The sequence below is a fragment of the Bufo bufo genome, chromosome 4, assembly GCF_905171765.1.
Source record: "Bufo bufo chromosome 4, aBufBuf1.1, whole genome shotgun sequence".
NCBI lineage: Eukaryota > Metazoa > Chordata > Amphibia > Anura > Bufonidae > Bufo > Bufo bufo.
The window spans coordinates 304,630,181-304,642,043 of NC_053392.1; the positions used below are offsets into that span (position 1 = coordinate 304,630,181).

The 11,863-nt window shown below is 43.2% G+C and overlaps 1 pseudogene; it reads left to right on the plus strand.

Moving 5' to 3' along the window:
* Positions 1-1,371: 1,371 nt before the first annotated feature.
* Positions 1,372-11,226, plus strand: LOC120999180 (annotated as a pseudogene).
* The last annotated feature ends 637 nt before the right edge of the window (positions 11,227-11,863 follow it).

Below are 11,863 nucleotides of genomic sequence, written 5' to 3' on the forward strand. Positions count from 1 at the left end.
CACACCGTCAAGTTTTTTCTTCCATTACAGATCCTGACAGTGTGGAAGGAATACATTTTCTGAAACCGGGGGATTGGGTAATGGTGAAGCGACACGTGGGAAAAGCATTGGACCCCCGGTTTGATGGTCCCTTCCAAGTCCTGCTGACTACAGCAACTTCAGTAAAACTCAAGAGGACCTGGATACACGCTTCTCATTTTATTGTATCATGGAGACAAGGGATTCAACTGATACAGGTCCCGAATAAGGGACCTTTGGGGTGGAGGCTAAGGAATAGTAACTGGATGATGGGTAACTTCATGCACAAAAGGGAACAATTGCAGTCTGGGCAATTAGTAACATAGTAACATAGTATGTTACTATGGGCATTAGTAACATTACTCTTTAAAGGGCCGACACCTTAAGATTTATACTTTTTAACATTTATATAATTGAAGAACATTTTAGGGTTAGTTTTACTCTCTTTGGCAATTAATCTCTCGGTCTCTAGTTTGGCCGCTTTAATTTGTTTTTTTACATGTTCTATTTATTTCTTTATAGTTTTTCAGTGCTTCCGCGCTACCTTCCTGTTTTAGTGATTTATATTTATACAGTGTAAGAGTGGCAGAAAAGCATAATGTAGCTACCTATGAAGGCCCTACCTCTGTACAGAAGTGGATACTAGCAAACGGGTCGGTAAACTTGACAGTTACATGGGAAGCCAACATCACATTTAAATGTTGTGCGGTTAATAAGACAGGTGGAAATTGAGAGCAAATCATAGTAGCAAGAAACTCCATGGGTACAGTAACTGAACCAGGAATAATAAATCGGACCAGCACTTGGGTTTGTCATAACGGAACAGAGATCAAAGGGCACAGATAGACTGCATGTGTGTGGAAGGTAAAAATAGGGCAACCATCTGTACACCACCTCCTCCCTAGTCCCTGTTCAGCATACTTGTAGAAACATGTCAGCCGCATATCGAAAATTAAAGGTGAGATTCAACCTTATGGTCCCGCAGCAACCTAAGACCCGGACAAGGTGCAAAAGGGAGTGGTATGATACACTGCTAGGTGGAGCAGGTGCGGGAATGGAAATAATGAATGGAATCCAGATGGAGGTGATTGCAAACAAGTGGTCCAGAGCAAGTAGTAAACTTGCTTATTCCTTTACAATTTCAGGCAATTGGTTACCCACCTCAATTTGGCTGCACGATGATGCGGTCCAGTTAGCTGATCATTAAAATGAAATGTTTAGTCAAACTACTTTACAGACTTTTGATGCATATACTAATATATCTGCTTTTGTTAATTATACTATATGTAGTTTTCCCTCGCTGCAGCATCGCATGGAAATGAACAATGCAAAAAATTTAATTAGGAACCGGGAATGGAGAAAACTCTTCAGGAATCTCCTCACCAAGGATGTGTATGGTTCACCCTCAGGACTCCCAGGAATAAAGAAGTTGAGTGTGGAAAAACCTGGTGTACAGGCACTTGTAATGCTTTAAGGATAAGAGCAGGTTCCAATGTGACCATATGTCAATTTGTTGTTATGCCCATTTTATACGACGATGAGGTGGGTGTTCCAGAGTTTGGGTATCCTGAAATCCGTGGTTCATGGTTAGACGAAAAGAATCAGACCCATGACATAACCTTATGTGAAGAAACAAATGATGGGTGCGTGTGTGGAACAACCTTGGCTATATATGAGCCTTTTATGCTCCAACACCAGACTAATTACTGTAACCTAGAAAGAACACCTGTTAGTGTAGGAAATAGGTTCACAGAAGTAGAGACGAAAACATTATGTCTGGTGACTAATGACAATGCTACAATGAAGCCTTTTAATATGACTGCACCTTTCTCTGGGTGTTTGCATAATGTATCGCTCTAACACTGGAGGAATAAAACCTTTGTTTTTGAGGATAAAATCTTCCAGGTAATAGTGGGAGAAGTTGATGTGGAAGAATTTAATGACATGAGTAAATTTGTCCTTCCGTTTAACCAATTGGGAACCCTGTTGAAGAACTCAGAACATGTTAGGAAGCTTGTAGCAAAATATAATCATAGCCTCCAGAATAGTTTGTTAAGAGCTATTATTGAACAAGGGAGATTGATAGATCTGTCCTCCCAGATCAGAGGTGAGACGGCCCATCACTGGTATGATGTATTTTCAGGATTTTCACTAAGTGCAAATGCAATCATCAATTGAATTTTTAACCCCATATTAATATTGTTTCTTTTGTTTATTCTTCTTGCAGCCTGCAAATTATGGGCATATGTCACGGATGGTGTACAGGAAACAAGACAATACCATATAAACAATGTCTCTCTGGATCCACAACTAAGGAACAAAGGGAGACCCCTGCAATAGACCTGCCGCTCTCCCTCACTGCTCAGCCTATGCGAACACCCCAAAGGTGGATGGCCGCATATCCACGTTCCTCGGCTATCTATTACCTGAAGACCCTACAATAGTGAAGGGACACGACCACCGGCTCCCTACACTGACACGGAGGGAGTCAGGGTCACCTGGATCCAGAAAAGACAAAATCATAAATACATAAACAGCACTTATCTTGCAGACGACTGATGACTGAGGACTGGGGACTGGGAACTGGGAACAGCATGCACACACACTCCAGGAAGTTGTATCAGCCGCACACTACTGCATTATGGGGAGGAACTTAAAGGGTAGCAATTAGTCCAACTGCATGACAGCTGAGATAGACTAACGAGATGAGAAACTAAACCAAAACAAAGAAATTCAAGGAGGAGGATCTGAGAAGCTCCTGTGAGCGCTTCTCAGCTGTCTGGCTGTGACAGTACCCCTCCCTCTAGGAGTGGACTCCGGACACTCAGAGCCCACCTTCTCAGGATGGGACCTATGGAAAGCCCTGATTAGACGAGAGGCCTTAATGTCCGTCACTGGGACCCACATCCTCTCCTCAGGACCATAACCCTCCCAATGAACGAGGTACTGGAGGGAACCGCGGACAAGAAGAGAATCCACAATCCTAGAGACCTGAAATTCAAGATTTCCATCAACCATAATCGGAGGAGGAGGCAAAGGCGAGGGTACAATAGGTTGAACATAAGGTTTCAATAAGGACTCATGAAAAACATTATGGATCTTCCAAGTCTGAGGAAGATCAAGACGGTAGGCAACAGGATTGATGACAGACAGGATCTTGTAAGGCCAATAAACCTAGGACCCAACTTCCAGGAGGGAACCTTCAATTTGATATTCTTGTTAGACAACCACACCAGATCACCAACATTCAGGTCCGGACCAGGCACACGTCTCTTATCCGCCACACGCTTATATCTCTCACTCATGCTCTTTAGATTATCCTGAATCTTTTGCCAAATAGATGACAAAGACGAGGAGAATCTGTCCTCATCAGGCAAACCAGAAGAGCCCTCTCCCGAGAAAGTCCCAAACTGCGGATGGAACCCATATGCACCAAAAAATGGTGACTTATCAGAGGACTCCTGACGACGGTTATTTAAAGCAAACTCAGCAAGGGACAAAAAAGAACACCAATCCTCCTGATTCTCCGCCACAAAACAGCGCAGATATGTCTCCAGATTCTGATTGACGCGCTCTGTCTGGCCATTCGACTGCGGATGGAAAGCAGAAGAGAATGACAACCGAACCCCCAAGCGAGAACAGAAAGCCTTCCAGAATCTGGAAACAAACTGCGTGCCCCTATCAGAGACTATGTCTGAAGGAATCCCATGCAATTTGACAATGTGGTCAATAAATGCCTGCGCCAGCGTCTTAGCATTGGGCAAACCAGGAAAAGGGATAAAATGCACCATTTTGCTAAAACGGTCCACCACCACCAGAATCACAGACCTCCCCGAGGAACGAGGCAAGTCCGTAATGAAGTCCATGGACAGATGTGTCCAAGGACGGGAAGGAATGGGCAAAGGAAGGAGAGGACCAGATGACCGTGAATGAGGGACCTTGGCACGAGCGCAAGTCTCGCAAGCTGCCACAAAACCCTCAACCGACTTACGAAGCGCAGGCCACCAGAATCTCCGAGCGATGAGATCCAGTGTGGCTCTTGCCCCCGGGTGCCCAGCAAGTACCGTGTCGTGGTGTTCTTTAAAAATCTTGTGTCTCAAAGCGAGAGGCACAAACAACCTCCCAGGAGGACAAAGATCAGGAGCTTCTGACTGGGCTGCCTGCTCCTCTGCCTCCAATTCAGCAAAAAGAGCAGAGACCACCACACCTTCAGCCAAAATGGGACCCGGGTCTTCAAAATTCCCACCTCCCGGAAAACAACGTGACAGGGCATCTGCCTTCACATTCTTAACCCCAGGGCGGAACGTAACAACAAAATTAAACCTTGAAAAGAACAAAGACCATCTGGCCTGTCTCGGGTTCAGACGCTTGGCTGACTCCAAGTAGGCCAGATTTTTATGGTCAGTAAACACGGTAATAGGGTGTCTGGCTCCCTCTAGCCAATGGCGCCATTCCTCAAAAGCCAACTTGATGGCCAACAATTCCCTATCTCCCACATCATAATTTCTCTCTGCGGAGGAGAGTTTCTTTGAGAAAAAGGCACACGGTTGCCATTTGGCAGGAGAGGAACCCTGAGACAAGACCGCACCCACCCCTACCTCAGAAGCATCAACCTCAACTATGAAGGGTAACAAAATATCAGGTTGTACTAGGATGGGAGCGGAAGCAAAACTCTCCTTGATATTAGAAAAGGCCTTACGCGCCTCTACGCGCCTCTACCGACCAGGAAGAAAAATCTACCCCCTTTCTGGTCATATCAGTGAGTGGTTTAACAACAGAGGAATAATTCAAAATAAATTTCCTGTAATAATTGGCAAAGCCCAAAAAACGCATCAGCGCCTTCTGATTCTCAGGAAGCTCCCACTCAAGCACAGCGTGGACCTTCTGGGGGTCCATGCGAAAACCAGAAGCGGAGACAAGAAACCCCAGAAATTGGATTTCTGGAACCGCAAACACACATTTTTCCAGTTTCGCGTATAATTTATTCTCCCGCAGGATGAGCAAGACCTGACGTAAGTGTTCCTTATGAGTCTTGAAATCAGGAGAAAAAATCAAAATGTCATCCAAATACACTAATACAAATTTTCCCATTAAAAATGCTGTTGACGAAATGCTGAAAAACGGCTGGGGCATTCATCAAACCAAAAGGCATAACCAAATTCTCAAAATGGCCCTCAGGGGTATTGAAAGCCGTCTTCCATTCGTCTCCTTCTCTGACCCTAACCAGGTTGTATGCCCCTCTTAGGTCTAATTTGGAAAAGACTTTAGGCCCAACAACCTGGTTAAACAGGTCTGGGATCAGAGGAAGCGGATAAGGATCACGAATAGTGATACTGTTCAGCTCCCTGAAATCCAGACAAGGTCTTAAAGAACCATCTTTTTTCTTAACAAAGAAAAAACCAGCGGCAACAGGTGACTTCGAGGGTCGTATGTGTCCTTTTCTCAGACTCTCAGAGATATAAGCCCGCATAGCGACCCTCTCAGGTTGGGAGAGATTGTATAAACGAGATTTAGGCAGCTTGGCGCCTGGGATGAGATTAATAGGGCAATCATACTCCCTGTGTGGAGGTAAACCCTGAACTCTACTCTCAGAGAAGACATCCAAAAATTCAGAGAGGAAAGGTGGTACAGTCTTAGTAGAAACCTCAGAAACAGATGTTATGAGGCAATTCTCTCTGCAAAAGTTACTCCAACCATTTATTTGCCTCGCTTGCCAATCAATGGTGGGGTTATGTTTAGTGAGCCAGGGTAGCCCCAACCCTAGAGGAGTAGGCAAACCGCTAAGGACGAAACATGACACATCCTCAACATGAGCATCACTCACAATTAAACGGATATTGTGAACTATGCCCTTTAATGATTTCTGAGAAAGTGGAGCTGAATCAATAGCAAAAACAGGAATATCCTTTCCCAAAGTGCATACCTGGAAACCATGAGTTATTGCAAATTGATTATCAATGAGGTTGACAGCTGCTCCACTATCCACAAAAATCTCACAAAAAATGCTCTTGCTCTCTAGCGCCACCCTAGCAGGCAGGACAAAACGGGAACTACAAGCAAATGGAAAACCTTCAATTTCCGCCTCAACCCTGCCAATAGTAACAGACGGAACATTTTTAAAAGATTTTTTCCTTTTTGTCTCTTTATTACTCCCAGAAAACTGCCTGAATCTCCCAGAGGGACAAACATTTGCCAGATGATTTATACCTCCACAACAAAAACAAACCCTCCCCTGCGGGCTGAATCTTCTATTGTCAGAGGCAATCAACCCCAGCTGCATGGACTCCTGCTCAGAAGGGGCTGACAGCGACTGAGACCCCTGTGCACAGAATGAGACCGCTGCACTGTCCCGGGACTGAGTATGACAGGAAGGAGAGATCTCTCCTCTCTCTCTAAGACGCCTATCAATACGAACAGCCTGAGACATAGCAGAATCCAAGGAGGTAGGTCTTTCACGAAAGGCCAAAGTACATATGTATGGGTCCGCGCTATGTTTCCACAGGCAGGCGTTTCACTCACAGGAAGATTCTATGGAGATTCCACGATGTTACAGGCACATCTCCAATAACAATCCCGATACCGACCAGCAAAGTTTCTTTCCTCCTCTCCTTCAGGAGAAACAGAACATAGTGCAATACCCAGGGTGTTTAATATTCAGTAAGGTTTATTGTACTTACAGACATCAATAGGTAAAAAGCGTGTGTAGATGCCCGACCCGGGTTTCGCCTTTGCTTCATCTGGGGCGTTACAAACTAATCAGCCAAAGCTGTGTTCTTATACCTCCCAACTCTTATGTCAGATCCTGTTTCCTGAATTCCAATTCACATATAATCATATACATTCGATTATTTAAATCGTATACATTCGATTATTTAAAATCACATTGTAAAATCGTATACATTCAATAAACATTCGATTATATAAAATCGCATGATAAAATCGACCCTTTTAAAACATGCAATAAAATCGTATGAAAATATATATATATATATATATATTTTTTTTTTTATGAAAAATCGCCAACACATCGCTACATTGTTGAAAAGGTACATGACTTCAACGAACACATTAAAACAAAGTGTCAGTGTGCGCGCTCTGAGTTGGACATGAGCCACACATATAATTTAGGTGTCATACTACATTATATTTTCTACACATTTCATACAATAAAAGGAATTATAATAACCCCAATGCCTACTTATATAAAAAAACACCTATGTCATGGAAACTGTTAATGTGCTAAGGACTACCTAATAAATACCCCACGCTAAAACCTCTTTTAACCCACCCTGTACCTGAACCACCTATTTTCCTACATATACTAAATAAGGAGCAGCTGATGGACACTTGAAGATATCTAAACTGGTGTTCACGTTCAATACATGCTAACTGCCTTCATGTCCCATTCTATATTTAGGCCTTTAGGTTGCAGGGTATTCAGTTCGTATATCCATTTTGCCTCGATTTTATTGATCTGTTGTACCGCATCCCCACCTCTCCAATTTTTCTGCATGAAAGGCAAATGCATCTTTCAATCCCTCTGAAAGACCATAGCAAAATTGACTTCGGAGTGCAGCATCATTCCAACCCGTATCTGCTGCCCATCTCCGAAATTCTGAACAGTATATCTCTGCGGATTGTTTACCCTGGCATAACAGACGTAGTCTAGACTCAGCCAGAGCAATACGATCCGGATCATCATATATCTGACCCAGGGCTAAAAAGAATTCATCCACTGAACGAAGGGACCGTGCCCCCTCCGGCAGCGAAAAGGTCCAGGACTGAGCGTTCCCCCTGAGCAGCGATATAATGATCCCCACCCTCCGTTCTTCATCACCAGAAGAATGGGGAAGAAGGCGAAAATGGAGTTTGCAAGCCTCTCTAAAACGCACAAAATTCTCACTACCCCCGGTGAACGTATCCGGGAGCGAGATCTTAGGCTCAGCACAAACTCCATGAACGCAAGCTGAACCGGTCACTTGAAACTGAGAAAAAGTCTTACGGAGATCAGCTACCTCCAAAGAAAGACCCTGAAAGCGTTCAGCCAAAAGTGAAACCGGATCCATGCTTGAGGCGGTTTTGGCGGCTGATAATGTCACGGATGGTGTACAGGAAACAAGACAATACCATATAAACAATGTCTCTCTGGATCCACAACTAAGGAACAAAGGGAGACCCCTGCAATAGACCTGCCGCTCTCCCTCACTGCTCAGCCTATGCGAACACCCCAAAGGTGGATGGCCGCATATCCACGTTCCTCGGCTATCTATTACCTGAAGACCCTACAATAGTGAAGGGACACGACCACCGTCTCCCTACACTGACACGGAGGGAGTCAGGGTCACCTGGATCCAGAAAAGACAAAATCATAAATACATAAACAGCACTTATCTTGCAGACGACTGATGACTGAGGACTGGGGACTGGGAACTGGGAACAGCATGCACACACACTCCAGGAAGTTGTATCAGCCGCACACTACTGCATTATGGGGAGGAACTTAAAGGGTAGCAATTAGTCCAACTGCATGACAGCTGAGATAGACTAACGAGATGAGAAACTAAACCAAAACAAAGAAATTCAAGGAGGAGGATCTGAGAAGCTCCTGTGAGCGCTTCTCAGCTGTCTGGCTGTGACAGCATATTGTAAGGTGAAGAACATGGTCGACTGACTGCAGATACAATGGTTATAATAGGTCAGGGCTTGCCCCAGAGTTAAGATAGGGACCATCGACCAGTTGTCACTGGCCATTAAGGGCCAGATGGGCAAGTAGGTAGGGAAAGATGTTTTCTTTTGTTAAAAAATAGGCTTGCCTGAATCATCAAATGCGGGAAATGTTAGGGTCAGGAATCCATTTTCTATCTGCACCGCCATGATTGCCCTTTGCCTTACTTTATGCATGTGAAGAGGAGACAGGACCTTCGGGGAAGAACACCAAGTTATTTGGTAAAGCACAGGAACAATAAAGAACAAGAGAACAAGTTATGATGTTACGATGCGTGTCCTGTAACAGCCATGCCAAGAAGTGCAAAGATAAGCATGTAGTTAGCAGATGTTTTATTTTTTCAAGTTTGTTTCTAGAGATGAGCGAATTTCAGTTTATGAAATTTGTTCTCGCTTCCTTTACTGGTAAAAGGTGAATTGCATTATGGATTCCGTTACCATCGACCATAACGCAATTCTATGACGGAATGCCCTTAGAGGCATTCCGTTATTCATTCCGTCATAATAGAAGTTCATGGGCTGTAAGACGGATCTGTCCCGTTTCCGTTATGCAGGAGAGGACTCCCCTGCATAACGGAAATGGGACGGGTCCGTTTTGCAGCCTATAGGCTTCTATTATGACGGAATGAATAACAGAATGCCTCTAAGGGCATTCTGTCATAGAATTGCGTTATGGTCAATGTTTACGGAATCCATAATGCAATTCACCTTTTACCAGTAAACGAAGCGAGAACAAACAAATTTCATAACCTGAAATTTGCTCATCTCTAGAAACAAACTTGAAAAAATAAAGGCATTCTGTTATGCACTCCATATTAGAATTGAGTTATGGTCCGTGGTAACAGAATCCATAACGCAATTAATCTTTTACCAGTAAACGAAGCGTCAACAAATTTCAAAATATGAAATTTGCTCATCTCTATTTGTTTCTATAACCTTGGTGTAGCTATGGGCTAAATGCCTCTTTTTGCTCTTATGATATAAAAGATATAACCTTTGTAATAATAAAGCAGTTATTGTCTCAGCTTCACATACTGAGTCTGTCGCATTCACTCCAAGCTCATATTTCTGGCTGATTCAGACCTCACACAACACCAACAGGGGTCTTGATTAAAACAACCCCAACAATGCCTTCAGCTGCCAAGCACACATGCAACCAGTTAGCCAGTTTCATAGGTACACATCTGTGGACAAATGCCCTTTAACGAGACATCATGCCCTACCTGTCTTGCTTTTGTTGAGGTTTCCTATGAATGTAATGGGGAAAAAGCTAGAATTAAAATTTCAAGTAAATAACAGCTACAGCGAAACAGTTTTTCATAGAAGTAGTTTTTGCTTTACTGTGGTTTTACTGCAGTTCATACTATACATGAAAATTTTAAGTGAACTTACTTAGTGTCCTTTTGCATGTGCAGATAAATAGTTCAAAGCGTATTTGACAAGTTTATTGGTGTTTGTTTAAGACTCTATTACATTGGGCACGAAAGTAACAATCATTCACAACTCATATTTATTGGTACTGCCATTTTTATTTATTATAAATGGCAGAACATCCCCTGTTTATACAAGTTGAGCACATTTAGGTCCACAGGTGTGAAGTATTCCTACAAAGGATATTTATTTAGTGTGCTGTGACCATGTTCGGGCAAAACTCCCACCTCTATGATTTTCGGGGTCCTAATTGAAGTTTTCTTTATGCGCGCGGAGATCTGACACAGATACACTTGCTGAATCAAATTCTCTCTAATTTATTCCTCAAAAGCATACACTTTTACACTACAGATAATCACAGGCAAATCTAGCACACGACCAAAGGGATGGAATGCGAAACTAGTGATTTGATTGGTTATTCATAAAAGGCAATATTTCCGTACCATGCTAACAGAATTCTAATAATTAAAAACTTCTGCAACATCTTATCTCAAAGTTAGCATTCATTAGCAGCACATCCCGAACTCAGAGGGAACATTACTCTCTCTTGTATGTCACAATCTTATAAGGAAACAAGAGAGTTGCTATCTTGGCCTTGTAGCTATCTATACACAGAAACTGCCATGTCTTTACAGCTGGCCCATTAATTTTTCCACATATGCACAAGATGGAGGACATGTTTATACAAAATGGATTCTCATCCCTCACATTTTGAGATATCTTGGAACTGACATGTTAACCCAGAGGTACTTCAGGTGTCTATCAACTGCCAGCCGGAGGCCAGAATACCTCTCATGTATTGATGCAGTTCCCAAGACCTCTCAATAATCTTGGTAGTTTCTTCTTTTGGTACAGAACCTGTTGGTGCACATAAACATAAGCTTAATCACAGCATATACTATAATCAACACTACTTGCATTATTGTTTGTCTTGCCACCAGGGAGCCTCCACCCACCCTGCTATGGGGAGAGGGACTGCAGTGGAATTATACTTTTGATCATCAGGCCATGGTCTTCTTTGTGAGACCAACTGCCAACAAGACATATGAATAAGTTCTTTAAAAGTCAAAAGGATTGACAGATAAGGCACAGTTCTTGAACTGTGGACTGTAAGTACAGATCCAACAGTTTTTAATTTTACTGTCAGTGTCATTGATTCCTCCAAACAACACCTGGTGGTGTCGGATAAGTGCATTGTCCTAATTATCCTTCAGTTGTTGATACAGTGCCGTTGTTCCCAGAATTAGGGTGGCCATCAGCAGGAGGATCCTCATCCTTGGGTGTCTGAACTTTCTTGCAGTAAGAAGCATGTATCCAGTTAGGCTTCCCTTCAACATTTACTGCTGTATGAGTAGTCAACAGGACTTGGAAAGGACCATCAAATCTGGGATCCAGGCCTTTCCTTACATGCATTTTTATCACCACCCAGCTATCATTGTTCATTTGCAACTGTGGAAAATACAATCCTTATCTGGGGACGCTTCCAAACAGAATCTCAAATGGGGATAAGCCTGTCTAATTCAATAACTTCAGGGACACCATACCTGCACACCAGTTCACTGACCAGCTTTTTTCTGTGTTCTTTGCATTTGCCTTTGCTACTGGGAAGGCTTCTGGCCACCCTGAAAAGAGATCAACACACACAAGGACAAATTCATATACTCCTACCTTAGGCAGTTGTATATAGTCT